The sequence below is a fragment of the Heptranchias perlo genome, chromosome 35, assembly GCF_035084215.1.
Source record: "Heptranchias perlo isolate sHepPer1 chromosome 35, sHepPer1.hap1, whole genome shotgun sequence".
Classification (NCBI taxonomy): domain Eukaryota; kingdom Metazoa; phylum Chordata; class Chondrichthyes; order Hexanchiformes; family Hexanchidae; genus Heptranchias; species Heptranchias perlo.
This window is the reverse complement of record NC_090359.1, coordinates 5,128,426-5,144,474: the sequence shown is the minus strand read 5'-3', so window position 1 is coordinate 5,144,474 and position 16,049 is coordinate 5,128,426. Positions and strand designations below refer to the sequence as shown.

Genomic DNA, 16,049 nt, shown 5'->3' with positions numbered 1-16,049 from the left:
ACTTTCTTGAGACTTCACGTTATTCACATCTTACACTCGCAACACCTCCGTGCGCCAATCAGGACCTTGCTGATTTGAGCAGAGTTCAGCGAGCAATGCAAAATTCATCCACCGTGGCTTCGGACTGGAGCGAGGCCCAAGACTTCTGGTTGAATTTCAGGAAGGAACCAACACATCAAACGGTAAATGCAATAATGGCGCGGATGAGACACAAAAGCATGCGTGCAGAGCACAAAGGATTAGGAATCCATCACCTCAAAGACTCGGCCACTTCTTCGCATGAATGTTGCTCAGAAAGCCCATTTATTTGATTCGTTCAATGGAAAATCTTCGACTCAAAGGTCAAAATGCATGAAAACCACATTTCAATCACCAGATATCAGATTCTGAACGCAATCTTATGGCAGGTGGTAGCGTGGCCGAGTGGTCTAAGGCGCTGGATTTAGGCTCCAGTCTCTCCGGGGGCGTGGGTTCGAATCCCACCGCTGCCAGCATTTGAAGTGGTTGCTACTTTTTCCTCATCACCAAACATCCTTCTTTTCCAAGCAGCACCGGGCGCGACATTGCTGTTGTTCGGGCATGAATTCCCCAACTGATGCGCGTTGCCTTGATCGTATCCTTGTCCATGCTCTGCGTTGAGGTCGCAGTTTGTTCGGTTTGAATACGATTACGGTATAGTTTCGATTACCTCTTTTGTTCTCTGCCACATACATTAATAGAATGCAGCAAGAAATCAATCTTTTTCACAAGAAAGAAATATTTTTTGTTGCTGGCAAAAACCTGTCAATTCCTTCAAATCCAGCACTCTCACAAGCCTGTACTTGATGCTCCACAGTTCAAACTCGCCTGTTTTCCCCACTTTTTCTTCCTTCCACAGTCAATTGGCCGCCTTTACTTTCTTCCTTCCATTTCATGGAAACTTTCCTGCGGCATTGCCGATTCTAACATTCACTTTCATGATCTCACGCCTTCAAGTTTGTTCTGCGACGACCGCTGTTTCAATTGGGCAGATGTCCGATTCGCAACAATGTTCATTTGCGCCTTGAATCCAGTCGATACATTTCGATCTGCGTGACCGCTCGACAGACAAACACGATGAAAGCAGGGCTGGCGTCTGGAAAGGCAGCCGCCCGACTATTCACGAATTTTACTTGTCGAATCTTATGATCCAGGTGATGGTCACTGAAGAACTGGTTTTTGTTTTGATGCTTGTTGGCTTTTTTCTTTCAGCAGTTGAGTTGCGTGACCGACGGGAAGCGCCACAGAGCCTCGAATGGCGGTTGAGAGGTGCACATTTGGCAAGTTGGGGCGGCGCACTCAGATCGGAAGTGTTCCGCCTTGATCTTAATAGTTCTGTTTAAACATGGGATTGAATCGAGTGGAGGATAAAGGGATGGAGCGCCTGTGGCGGAAATGTCGCGATAACAGGCCAAGAGCGAAAGGTCGTTCAAATTTTCGTTGCGCAGGAAGCTGTGTGCGGATTAGGCAGAATTTAAAGCGCGTGTGTTGGAAAGTAGGAAAGTGAAGAGCGATGTTGTGTGTGAGAAGAGCACAAGAAAGTTGTGCTTGAAGCTGCGCCCTTGAGGAAAAGTTCAGGTTGTCAGGAAAACGGCTGCAGTGAAAGCTGAAAAATAAATCCAGAAACTGCTGGCAACACTCAGCAGGTCAGGCGGTATCTGTGGACAGATACTGGCATAACCGGGGCGTGGTTGTGCACTTTCTTGAGACTTCATGTTATTCACATCTGACACTCGCAACACCTCCGTGCGTCAATAAGGACCTTGCTGAATTGAGCAGAGTTCAGCGAGCAATGCAAAATTCATCCACTCTCCACCGTGGCTTCGGATTGGAGCGAGGCCCAAGACTTCTGGTTGAATGTGAGGAAGGAACCAACACATCAAACGGTAAATGCAATAATGGCGCGGATGAGATACAAAACCATGCGTGCAGAGCACAATGGATTAGGAATCCATCACCTCAAACACTCGGCCATCTCGTCGCATGAATATTGCTCAGAAAGCCCATTTATTTGATTTTTTCAATGGAAAATTCTCGACTCAGAGGTCAAAACGCAAGAAAACAACATTTCAATCACCAGATATCAGATTCTGAACGCAAACTTTTGGCAGGTGGTAGTGTGGCCGAGCGGTCCAAGGCGCTGGATGAAGACTCCCGTCATTGCGGGGGAGTGGGTACGAATCCGACCGCTGCCAGCTTTTAAAGTTCTTGCTATTTTGTCCTCATCACCAAACATCCTTCTTTTCCAAGCAGCACCGGGCGCGACATTGCTGTTGCTCGGGCATGACTGCCTCACCTGATGCGCTTCGCCTTGATGGTATCCTCGTCCATGCTCTGCGTTGAGCTCGCAGCAAGTTCGGTTTGAATACGAGCTACAGTATAGTTTCGTTTACCTCTTTTGTTCTCTGCCACATACACTAATAGATTGCAGCAAGAAATCAATCTTTTGCACAAGAAAGAAATATTTTTTGTTGCTGGCAAAACTCCTATCCATTCCTTCAAATCCAGCACTCTCACATGCCTGTACTTGACGCTCCACAGTTCAAACTCGCCTGTTTTCCCCACATTTTCTTCCTTCCACAGTCAATAGGCCGCCTTTCCTTTCTTCCTTCCATTTCATGGAAACTTTCCTGCGGCATTGCGGACTCTAACATTCACTTTCATGATCTCACGCCTTCAAGTTTGCTGTGCGACGACCGCTGTTTCTATTGGACAGATGTCCGATTCGCACCAATGTTCATTTGCGCCTTGAAACCAGTCGATACATTTCGATCTGCGTGCCCGCTCGACAGACAAACACCACGAAAGCAGGGCTGGCCTCGGGAAAGACAGCCGCCCGATTGTTCACGAATTTTACTTGTCGAATCTTGTGATCCAGGTGATGGTAACTGAAGAACTGTTTTTTTGTTTTGATGCTTTTTGGCTTCTTTCTTTCAGCAGTTGAGTTGCGTGACCAACGGGCAGCGCTGCAGAGCTGCGAGTGGCGGTTGAGAGGTGCACATTTGGCAAGTTGGGGCGGCCCAGGAAGATCGGAAGTGTTCCGCCTTGATCTTAATAGTTCTGTTGAAACATGCGATTGAATCGAGTAGAGGATAAATGTAAAGAGCGCCTGTGGCGAAAAAGGAGCGATTACAGGCCATGAGCGAAAGGTGTTTCAAATTCTCGTGGTGCACGAGGCTGTGTGCGGATAAGCCAGATTTTAAAGCGAGTGTCGGAAATTAAGTGCGATCATGTGTGTGAGAAGAGCACAAGAAAGTTGTGCTTGAAGCTGCGCCCTTGAGCAATGTTTCAGGTTTTCAGGAAAACGGCAACAGTGAACGCTCAAAAATAAATCCAGAAACCGCTGGCAACACTCAGCAGGTCAGGTTGCTTCTGTGGACAGATTCTCGCTTTACCGGGGCAGCATTGTGCACTTGCTTGATACTTCACGTTATTCACATCTTACACTCGCAACACCTCCGTGCGCCAACCAGGACCTTGCTGATTTGAGCAGATTTCAGCGAGCAATGCAAAATTCATCCACCGTGGCTTCGGATTGGAGCGAGGCCCACGACTTCTGGTAGAATCTCAGCAAGGAACCAACACATCAAACGGTAAATGCAATAATGGCGCGGATGAGATAAAAAACCATGGAGCACAGTGGATCAGGAATCCATCATCTCAACACTCGGCCACCTCGTCGCATGAATATTGCTCAGAAAGCCTGTGGAAAACCATAAAGCTGACCATATTAATGTAGAAATACTAAACAGTTACTTGACCATAAAAGAAGCAAAGCATGATGGATAAGTGACCATGTTAGCTGACCAACTGAATATACATTTGGAAGCTTAAAGTGTTCACGTTCCCAGCAAAGACACACAGAAGAGTTATTTTCTTTGCTTATGAGATAACTGTCTAACTAACAGAAATTAATGACCATGTAGCCTTGAGACTAGGAACAGTTTCGACTGATAAAGGAGCAGTGTTGCTGAAGCAACGTATCTTTCCCAGATCCTGTGAGGGGCCAGCTAAAGGACATGGGAGACTAGAGGGTGGGTTCCCTATTTTTGATTGACAATCCACTTGAACCAATGAGAGTGTACATGTACTCCCATATTCAATGATAGACAGACATTACTAATTGAACTGTATAAAAGTTAACCGTTTCTTCTGCTCAGCGAAGAGGTGGTCCCAACCATTGCTTGGAACACAGCTTCCCTTGAGCTCAAGCTTCGTCGAATAAATTCTTACTTGTCTGAAAATAAGTGTTTGGAGTTAAAGCATTGTGTATAATAGGTAATTAAGTTTTCGACAGTTTCTTGGAGGTTCCACCGAGATCGCTTGTGATCTCCGGTAAGTACGGACACAAGTTATCTGTACAAACCCAGATACACTGCGATTGATGAGTGAATGCATTAACTGACGTGACTAATTCTTCTATTTGCCTTTTGGAATTGGAAGGCGATCATCGGAAATGTGTTTCGTATAGACAAGGAAAGAAAAAGGGGACAAAAAAAGAGAGATGCGCGACAGATTACTCGATATTGTCAACTACGGTCTTGTATTAACGGGCTGAGAGAGAGCAATAACGGAGTAGATCTGTGATACCGGTGACTAGGGTGAAGTTAAAGTCGATGTAAGGACTGACAGACTGTCAGCTCCGTGTGGATAGAGGCGCCAGGAAAAGAGATAACCAGTTTACAGACTTGTTTAAAAAATTCTTAGTGTGAAGTTGTAATTTGGACAAGCGCAGACTGGATGTTGCGTAATTCGGAAAAGTGTGAAATTACAATTTAGTAGTGGCGATAAACGCAGACTGATGTGGATGTCGCGGATTTGGAAAAGTGTGAAATTCTGGTTTACCTGAATTATGTGTTTAGGTAGAAACACTGCTGGTGTTCACCCTGCTCAAGGGAAGGAGCACTTTTTTAAAAAGTCTTGCGTAAGTCAGCTGATTCAACTAAGTGCAGACGTTTCTCTCAAGAAAAAGGGTTTTAACCCCACGTGAAGGCTGGGACCCTAAAGTCGGTGAAGAGAACACATGACGTCTTATCCAATCAGCTGAATTATCAAGTATAGAATTGTGATAGTTAAGATAGGTCTTGATTTTCGTGTAATTACAGTGTGGAGGATTGTATAAACTATGAACAAAATCCCTCCAAAGGGAACACCTGCTGCTTACATGTACAGAAACTTTGGGAAAGAAACAACTGACGAGTTGATAGTTTGGTCCAAATGGACCAGAACTAAGAAATATCCCTTTCCCAAAGACGGTACATTTAATATGGATCGAATTAAGTGACTAGAAAAATGTTTAAAGGACAGAGACCCGAAAAAGAAAGGTTCCTTTGTTTCAGTGTACTGTCCCTTTAAAAAGCCTGTCCTGATCAGTGTTTTCTGTCGGTGTTGTGGGCCACGCCCCCTTCTCACTGCGTCTTACGTGTTTTCTTCTTTTGTGTGATGTATCTGTTTTCTCTTGTGTTTAATTCTGATATTGCTGAATTAAAATTGGAGTTATTGAGGTTAAGTGACCTATTAAATTCTGGTGCTAATAAAATGTGAGCATGTTAAATTCCAGACATGGGGTCTTCAAAAAAAAATTGGCATTTTGAATTTTTATCTTGTGATTGGCTGTGGTTTAAAACAAAAGGTTAAAAAAAATGAACGGGACAGATAAAAATAGCTATCTGGTATCACCGTGATAGGAAAAGTCGGAAAGCTGGAACAGCTCGGAGAGTTGGTTATAAAAAGAATATGAAAAAAAAAGTGAATTGGACAGCAAATTATAAAACTTACGAAGCAATGTGAAAATTGAGGGGTACCGAAAACAAAGGTAGATATAAGCTAAAATGGACGATGGGAGATGTTATTTGCCGGTATGAATTTTTATTTAAAAATAATTTATGTGCAAATTACATTGACGTGTCCTGCGAACGCTGCGTGAATCTGATATCCGGCTCCGTCGTTTTGTCAAAAAAAAAAGTTAACCCTTTCCAAGGACACCGACATCTGTTTTCAATTCACCAAGACAAAATGAGGTTTGATTGTAAAAGAAAAGATAAAGTGCAGATTTAAAGAATTACAAGTTATAGTTGTAGGATGATCTCTGGTTATAAATTAAACTGATCTGCGAAGCATTTTGTGCTATTGTGATTGATAAAACACTATGATCAAAATCAATCTCAAAAATAGTGTGCAAAATAGATAGTGTAACGCAATCAATAAATGTGAAAAAAAATCAGTCAAACCTGTGTGAATAGAAATTTTGAAGGTGGAAGTGTAAACTTAATCTGAAAGGGAGAAGTATCAAATTACTCCTGCCACAAGAGCAAGTTAATATTAACCCTTTCCATCCCAAGAAGCCAGACTATCATGCCAAGAGCCGTTCAAACAGATAGAAATGACCCAGTCGCTTGAGAACTGTCTGAGGCTAACCATTACACAGGTGAACATGGGGTAACAATTGGTATAGGTTATATTGTTAGAATTGACCCAATTACTCGGAAATGCCAAAGGCTACAATTGATTGAGTTATAAGTTTCCACACAGACAATGCGACAGTGAGAAAAAAATTGATAAGAAAGGAATGTAAAACAAATCGTATGAAGAGAAAGCATAGGTTGGACAATTGGAAGTCCATTACTTGAGCTATGTACTGACACAGGGTACTAAACGCCTATCAGTTTTACCCCGCCACAGTATGATAAGGAATTTCGCAATTGTATTTGAAACTATTCACGAATAGTAGCTCCAATACAAGATCTGACCAAAGAAGGGAGTCCTTCCCTGACAAATTATCTAACTCGCATTGAGAATGCTAAGAAAACTCAACAATAATATCAACACCTCCAAACTCAAGTGTTAAAACAAAGCACGACATGGAATGAAGGTGGACATCGTAAAAGAGATAGACAAATATGGAGACGTAAAAATCTGTGATAAGTGATAGAGCAACTGCCTTTAATACGGGTGCCTCAGTTGTTAACATCATTGATATGGACATCTTGAAATCGTTGAATGGTGGGTGCCAGTTGAAGTAATCAATTGGTTTCCATAGTGCAATGGTAAGCATTCTGGACTTGGATTCCAGCGATCCAAATTCAAATCTCGATTAAACCTTGAATTTTGTCCTATTCGTTTGCAAATTGAGGGCAAACAAGTAAAAAGCACTTGGAATCCAATCTCAGTTGGATGGGATTTCGCAGCTTCAATCAGTGAGGATCGAGCTCTTTTCTTTTCAACCCGAACTTCATGCATCAGTGCCTTGGAATGTTTATGCACTGATTATCCAACAAGACGAGCTGCGTTGAGCAGTGTGAAACAGAAGCAGCAACGAGGGAACCAATGGATTAGACAGTAGCTGTGTGATTGGCTGATCATCTATACTTATCAGATGGGAAAGTGGGGAAGCTGAAAGTATGGATGAGAAAGTGCGGAGCAAAAATGGCAGGTTGGGATTGACCAGTGCTTGCAGTTTTGCTGATGGCAGAGGTTTGCCATTCGACTCGTGCAGCCAATGATGCAGCGCCATGGCGATGCTGATAAAGGAGCCCAGTATCTTTGAAGGGAGGGGGCCGTCTTTTGAAATGAATGCGTTCCGTGGTGTAATGGTAAGCATTCTGGACTTTGAATCCAGCGATCCAAGGTCAAATCTCAGTGGAACCGTCACTTTTGGGGAAACAAATAAAAGGCACCTGGAATCCCATCCCTGTTCGTGGGCAGTTCCCAGCCTCAATCAATGAGGCTCGAGCTCCTTGCATAAATTTGGCCTTTTGTTAAAGGCAAATCGTATTGAACTAACTTGATAGAGTTTTTGATGAGCTAACGGAGAGGGTTGATGAGGGCAATGCGATTGATGTGGTGCATATAAACTTTCAAAAGTCGTTTGATAAAGTGCCTTATGATAGCCTTGTCATCAAGATTGATACCCATAGAATAAAAGGAGCAGTCGCAACATGGATACAAAATTGGCTCAGTAACAGGAACCAGTGAGGAGTGATGAACGGTTGTTTTTCGGATTGGAGGGAGGTGTACAGTAATGTTCCCCACAGGTCGGTGCTCGCACCACTGCCCTTTTGATGTTTATCAATGACTTGGACTCGGGTGTACAGGGCACAATTTCTAAATTTGCAGATGACACAAACCTTGGAAGTATAGTGAACAGTGAGGAGGATAGTGATAGACTTCAAGAGGATATAGAAATTTAACGCAGAAAGATGCAAGGTGATACATCTCGGTAGGAAGAACGAGGAGAAGCAATATAAATGAGAGTGCTCAATTCGAAAAGGGTTAGAGGAACAGAGAGATCTGGAGGTATATGTGCACAAATCATAGAATGTAGCGAGGCAGGTTGAGAAAGCGGTTCAAAAAGCATACGAGATCCTGGGCTTTATAAATAGAGGCAAAGAGCACTAAAGCACGCTATTCATGATGAACGTTGATAAAACATTAGTTCGACCACAACTGGAGTATTGTGTCCAGATCTGGGCACCGCACTTTAGGAAAAATGTGAAGGCCGAAGAGAAGGTTAAGAAAAGATGAACGAGAATGATTCCAGGGATGAGGGACTTTAGTTACGTGGATAGACTGGAGAAGCTGGGGTTGTTTTTCTTAGAACAGAGAAGATTAAGAGGAGATTTGATAGAGGTATTTAAAATCATGAGGGGTATTGACAGACCAGATGGAGACAAACTCCGCTGAGCAGATTGAAAGAGAAGCAGTGACGAGGGAAGCGATAGGTTTGACGAGTAGCTGTGTGATTGGCTGAGCATCGATACTAAGCAGAAGAAAATGAGTGGAAGCTGAAGGAAGAGATGAGAAAGGGCCGAGTCAAAATGGCAATTTGGAATTGTCCAGTGCTTGTAGTTTTGCTGATGGGAGAGGGTTGGCAACAGTCTCGAGAAGTCAGTGACGCAGCGACATGGCCGTGCTGAGCAAAGAGCCAAATATCTTTGGATGGAGGGTGCGGCATTTATTAACGAATGGGTTCCACGGTGTAATGGTGAGCATTCCAGACTCTGAATCTGGCGATTCGAGTTCGAATCTCGCTGGAACTTGTTTTGTCCCATTCGTTTGCAACTGCAGAACGAAAAAACAAAATGCAGCGAGAATCCACTCCCTGCTGGTGAGGAGTAACATAAGAACATAAGCAATAGGAGCAGGAGTCGGCCAATCGGCCCCTCGAGCCTGCTCCGCCATTCAATAAGATCATGGCTGATCTGATCCCAACCACAAATCGAAAGAACACAAGAAGTCGGAGCAGGACCCGGCCACACAGTTTTTCGGATTGGAGGGAGGTGTACAGTAATGTTCCCCACAGGTCGGTGCTCGCACCACTGCCCTTTTGATGTTTATCAATGACTTGGACTCGGGTGTACAGGGCACAATTTCTAAATTTTCAGATGACACAAACCTTGGAAGTATAGTGAACAGTGAGGAGGATAGTGATAGACTTCAAGAGGATATAGAAATTTAACGCAGAAAGATGCAAGGTGATACATCTCGGTAGGAAGAACGAGGAGAAGCAATATAAATTAGAGTGCTCAATTCGAAAAGGGTTAGAGGAACAGAGAGATCTGGAGGTATATGTGCACAAGTCATAGAATGTAGCGAGGCAGGTTGAGAAAGCGGTTCAAAAAGCATACGAGATCCTGGGCTTTAAAAATAGAGGCAAAGAGCACTAAAGCACGCTATTCATGATGAACGTTGATAAAACATTAGTTCGACCACAACTGGAGTATTGTGTCCAGATCTGGGCACCGCACTTTAGGAAAAATGTGAAGGCCTAAGAGAAGGTTAAGAAAAGATGAACGAGAATGATTCCAGGGATGAGGGACTTTAGTTACGTGGATAGACTGGATAAGCTGGGGTTGTTTTTCTTAGAACAGAGAAGATTAAGAGGAGATTTGATAGAGGTATTTAAAATCATGAGGGGTATTGACAGACTAGATGGAGACAAACTATTCGTATTGGCGGAAAGGTCAAAAACAGGAGGACACAGATTTAAGGTGACTGGCAAAAGAACAAAAGGTGACATGAGGAAAAACCATTTTTAACACAGTGAGTGGTTAGGATCTGGAATGCACTGCCAGAGGTCGTGGTGGAGGCAGATTCAATCGTGGCTTTGAAGAGGGAACTGCATAAATACTTTAAAGGAAAACATGCCGAGGGCCACGGGGAGAGGGTGAGGAAGTGGGATTGGCTGGATTTCTTTTGCATGGAGCTGGCAGGACTCACTGGGCCGAACGGCCTACTTCCGTGCTGTAACCTTTCTATGAGTCTATCAGCTCAGCCTGTCTTTTGCTTTCCTAAATCTTCAGAAGACAAAGTTGCTTTATGTGCAACGCTGCGCTTCACTGCACCAAAAAATGGTGTTTGCTGAATTTTTCTTTGCAATCTGCATTCAGCAGGCAAACGTGTAGAAATTCAAAGCACTGCCTCTTGAAATGCAGGCATTGCTTGGATCGTGGCCTCGCACAAAGTTTACATTTTGTTTTACGCCAATCTTCATGCATCAGTGCCTTGAAATATTGATTGACAGATTATCCGGCAAGACTGTAATAGGAGCTGCGCTGAGCAGATTGAAAGAGAAGCAGTGACGAGGGAAGTGATGGATTTGACGAGTAGCTGTGTGATTGGCTGAGCATCGATACTAAGCAGAAGAAAATGAGTGGAAGCTGAAGGAAGAGATGAGAAAGGGCCGAGTCAAAATGGCAATTTGGAATTGTCCAGTTCTTGTAGTTTTGCTGATGGGAGAGGGTTGGCAACAGCCTCGAGAAGTCAGTGATGCAGCGACATGGCTGTGCTGAGAAAAGAGCCAAGTGTCTTTGAATGGTGGGTGCTGCGTAATAACTGTGGTTGCACTGTGGCTGCAGTTTGTACCATCGACAGGATGCACTGCAGCAATCGCCAAGGCTTCTTCGACCTCTACCAACTTGAAGGAAAAGAGCGGCAGGTACGTCGGAACAACACCACCTGCACGTTCCCCTCCAAGTCACACACCATCCAGACTTGGAAATATAACGCCGTTCCTTCATCTTCGTCGTGTCAAAATCCTAGAATTCCCTTCCTCACAGCACTCTGCGAGAACCTTCACCACACAGACTGCAGCGGTTCAAGAAGGCGGCTCACCACCACCTTCTCAAGGGCAATTAGGGATTTGCAATCAACGCCGGCCTTGCCAGCGACGCCCACATCCAATGAACGAATAAAAAACAATAACAAGTGGGTTCCATGGAGTAATGGTGAGCATTCTAAACTCTGAATTTAGCGATGCGATTTCGAATCTCGGTGGAACCTATTTTGTTTTTGTCCCATTTGTTTGCAACTGCAGGTCGAAAAAATAAAACGCAGCTGGAATCCACTCCCTGCTGGTGGGCTGGAAACAGCTGCTTGAAGGTGTTCGAATTATTGGAAACATTTCTGAGGGGCAGTTTTAATCGGCATTTGGAAAGGCACGGATTAATCAAGGACAGTCAGCATGAATTTCCCACTCTCCTTGATTCACACTGTTCCCAATGGCTGATACACATTGTTCCCACTCTCTCTGTTTTGCTCTGCTCCCACTCTCTGTGAATCACACTGTTCCTTCTCTCCATGATTAGCACTGTCCCCCTCTCTGATTCGCACTTTCTCGGGTTCACAATGTTCCCAGTCTTTCTGATTCACACTGTTTCCTAACTCTGATTCACATTGTTCCCACCCTCCCTGATTCACAATGTTCCTCCGCTCTCTGGTTCACACTCTCACCGATTCGCAGTCATTCCACTCTCCCTGATTCACACTGTCTCTCATTAACATTATCCCCTCTCTCTGATTCACATTGTTATCACTCTCGCTGATTCACACGGCTTCCTCTTTCTCTGATGTGGAGATGCCGGTGATGGACTGGGGTGGACAAATGTAAGGAATCTTACAACACCAGGTTATAGTCCAACAAATTTATTTTAAAATGACAAGCTTTCGGAGATTATCTCCTTCGTCAGATGAATGAAAAGGTTCTCAAATCGCATATCTTATACTATGTTGGGACAGCATCACATTCATTCATCTGACGAAGGAGATAATCTCCGAAAGCTTGTGATTTTAAAATAAATTTGTTGGACTATAACCTGGTGTTATAAGATTCCTTACATTTGTCCTCTTTCTCTGTTTCAGTTTCACACTGTCCCCACTCTCTCATTAATATTTTTCCTCTCTCTCTCATTCACAATGTTCCCACTCTCCCTGATTCACACTTTTCCCACTCTCTCTCATTAACTTTTTTTTCTGTCTCTCTGATTCACACTGTTCTATTTTTCGAATGCTAATTAATGTTCCTTTATTTAACTGTTCCCACACTCCTAGATTCACTCTATTTCCACTCTCACTCTGTGTCACTCTTTTCCTATTCTCTCTGATTCACACTGTTACCCACATTTCACACTCACCCTGATTCAATCTCTTTCCACTCTCCCGAATTCACACTTTTCCTACTCTCCCTGATTTTTAAAAATTCGTTCATGAGATGTGGGCATCGCAAGCAAGGCCGGCATTTTATTGAGCATCCCTGTTTGCCCTTGAGAAGGTGGAGGTGAGCCAACATTTTGAGCAAATGACTGGCTTGCTGGGCCATAAAAAATCAACCACATTGCTGTGGGTCTGGAGTCACATATAGGCCAGACCAGGTATGGACGGCAGATTTCCTTCCCCAAAAGACATCAGCGAACCAGATGTATTTTGATGACAATCCGGTAGTTTCACAGCCACCATTAATAAGATTACTTTTTCTTTTAATTCCAGATTTTATTTACTTAATTTCTCTAGCTGCTGTGGCGAGATTTGAACTCATATCTCTGAAATATTAGTGCATGCTTTTTGGATTATTAGTCCAGTAACGTGACCACTACACCACCATACCCTAATTGAGTCCTTCTCTCTGATTCACACTGTTTCCACTCCATCCGATTCAGACTGTTCCCCCTCTGTCTCTGATTCACACGGCTTCCTCTTTCGCTATTTCACACTGTTCCGCACGGTTGACTCGATCTAATTCACAATGCTTCCTCTCGCTGGCTGATTTTCAATGTTCCCACTCTGATTCATACTATTCCCATTCTCCTCGTTTCACACAGTTCACACTCACCCTGATTCAATCTCTTTCCACACTCCTGGAATCACACTTTTCCAACACATCCTGATTTTTTTTCACTCGTTCAATGGGATGTGGGCATCGCTGGCATGAACAACTGAGTGGCTTGCGAGGCCATTAAGAATCAACCACATTACCGTGGATCTGGAGTCACAGAGAGGCCAGCAGATTTCCTTCCCTAAATGATATTAGTGAACCAGATGGGTTTTTATGACAATCCGGTAGTTGAACAGCCACTAATTTTTTAATTCTAGATTTTATTTATTTGAATTTAAACTCTCCAGCTGCTGTCGCGAGACTTGAAATCATGACTTCGCAAATATTAATTCGAGCTTTTAGAATTATTAGTCCAGCAACGTAACCACTATGCTATCGTACCCTTATTAAATCCCTCGCTCTCTGAGTCACACTGTTCCCACTCTCCTTGATTCACACTGTTTCGTGTCGCTCTGATTCACAATGTTCCCACTCGATCTGATTCACACTGTTCCCACTCTCTCTGATTCACACTGTTCCCACCATACTTGATTCAGCTGTTCACACTCTCTCTGATTCATACTGTTTTAAATCTCTCCGATTAACAATGTCCACAATCGCTCTGATTCACACTGTTCCCACTCACACTAATTCACTCTGTTTCCACTCTTCCTGATTTACACTGTTCCCTATCTCTCTGATTCACACTGTTCCCACTCTCCTTGAATCACATTGTCCCCACTCTCTCTGATTCACACTGTTCCCACTCACACCGATTCACACTGGTTCCACTCTCCATGTTTCACTCTGTTCCATTCGCTGATTCACACTGTTTCCTCTCTCTCTGATTCACAATTTTCTTTCTCTCTTAAATTCACCGTGTTCCCACACGCCCTGATTCACACTGTTCCCTCTCTGTCTGAATCAAACTGTACACACACGCCCTGATTTTTTTTCTTGATTCGTTCATGGGATGTGGGCGTCGCTGGCAAAGCCAATATTTATTGCCCATTCCTAATTCCACTTGAGAAGATGGTGGTGATCATCATTCTTGAACCGCTGCAGTCCATGTGGTGAAGGTTCTCCCACAGTGCTGTTAGGAAGCGAGTTCCATGATTTTGGCCTAGCGATGATGAAGGAACGGCGATACATTTCCAAGTCTGGATGGTGTGTCACTTGGACGGGAACGTGTAGGTGGTATTGTTCCCAAGTGCCTGCTGCTCTTGTCATTTTAGGTGGTAGAGGTCGCGGGTTTGGGAGGTGCTGTCGAAGAGGCCTTGGCGAGTTGCTGCAGTGCATCCTGTGGATGGTACACACTGCAGCCACTGAGCGGCGGTGGTGAAGGGAGTGAATGTTTAGGGTGGTGGATGGGGTGCCAATCAAGCGGGCTGCGTTGTCCTTGATGTGTTCGAGCTTCTTGAGTCTCGTTGGAGCTGCACTCATCCAGGCAAGTGGAGGGTATTCCAGCACACTCCTGACTTGTGCCTTGTAGATGGTGGAAAGGCTTTGGAGAGTCAGGAGGTGAGTGAGTCGCCGCAGAATACCCAGCATCTGACCTGCTCTTGTAGCCACAGTATTTATATGGCTGGTCCAGTTAAGTTTCTGGTCAATGGTGACTCCCAGGATGTTGATGGTGTGGAATTCGGCGATGGTAATGGCGTTGAATGTCAACTGGAGGCGGTGAGACTCTCTCTTGTTGGAGATGCTCATTGCCTGGCACTTGTCGGGCGCGAATGTTATTTGCCACTTATCAGCTCAAGCCTGGATGTTGTCCAAGTCTTGCTGCATGGGGGCACGGACTGCTTCGTTATCTGAGTGGTTGCGAATGCAACTGAACACAGTGCTATCATCAGGGAACATCCCCATTTCTGACCTTATAATGGAGGGAAGATCATTGATGAAGTAGCTGAAGATTTTTGGGCCTCGGACACTGCCCTGAGGAACTCCTGCAGCATTGTCCTGGGGCTGAGATGATTGGCCTCCAACAACCACGACCATCTTCCTTTGTGCTAGGTATGACTCCAGCCACTGGAGAGTTTTCCCCCTGATTCCCACTGATTTCAGTTTTACTCGGGTTCCTTGATGCCACACTCGGTGAAATGCTGCCTTGATGTCAAGGGTCGTCACTCTCACCTCACCTCTGGAATTCAGCTCTTTTGTCCATGTTTGGATCGAGGCTGTAATGAGTTCTGGTACCGCGTGGTCCTGGCGGAACCCAAACTGAGCAGCGGTGAGTGGGTTATTGGTGAGTTATTGCGAGTTATATTCGGAAAAAGAGGGTGGTCAGGAGCAGTGTTGGCCCTTTAAAAATTGATAGTGCGGATACTGTCATTGACAATGGGTAAATGTCGGACATGTTGAACCATTACTTTGCGTCAGTAGAAAAAGAGGATAGCATGCCGGAAATACCAAGTAAAGTAATATTGAATCGGGAACAGGGAATCAAAAATATTAACATAAGTAAAGCCATAATAACGAAGAAAATAATAGCACTAAAGAGTGACAAATCACCAGGACCAGATGGTTTCCATCCCAGGGTTTTAAATGAAGTAGGTGAGCACATTGCAGATGCCCTAACTATAATCTGTCAAAGTTCTCTAAATTCAGGAACTGTCCCTTTTGATTGGAAAATTGCAAATGTCACTCAGCTTTTTCCAATTCGCCTAACATCTGTTGTTGGGAAACTGCTGGAGTCCATAATTAAAGATAGGTTGACTGAACACCTCGAGAATTTTCAGTTAATCAGAGAGAGCCAGCATGGATTTGTGAAAGGTAGGTTGTGCCTGACAAAACTGATTGATTTTTTTAAGAGATGGCTAATGTAGTGTCTTGGGGAATGTCAATGGATGTTATTTATATGGACTTCCAGAAGGCATTTTATAAGGTCCCACATAAGAGACTGTTAGCAAAGTTAGAAGCCCATGGAATCGAGGGAAAATACGGA

At 44.1% G+C, this 16,049-nt stretch overlaps 1 non-coding gene across 1 annotated transcript; it reads left to right on the top strand.

Moving 5' to 3' along the window:
- The first annotated feature begins 409 nt into the window (after positions 1 to 409).
- On the top strand, positions 410 to 491 carry trnal-uag (transfer RNA leucine (anticodon UAG)). The gene has a single exon. It is a non-coding gene; the product is annotated as a tRNA-Leu (tRNA).
- The last annotated feature ends 15,558 nt before the right edge of the window (positions 492 to 16,049 follow it).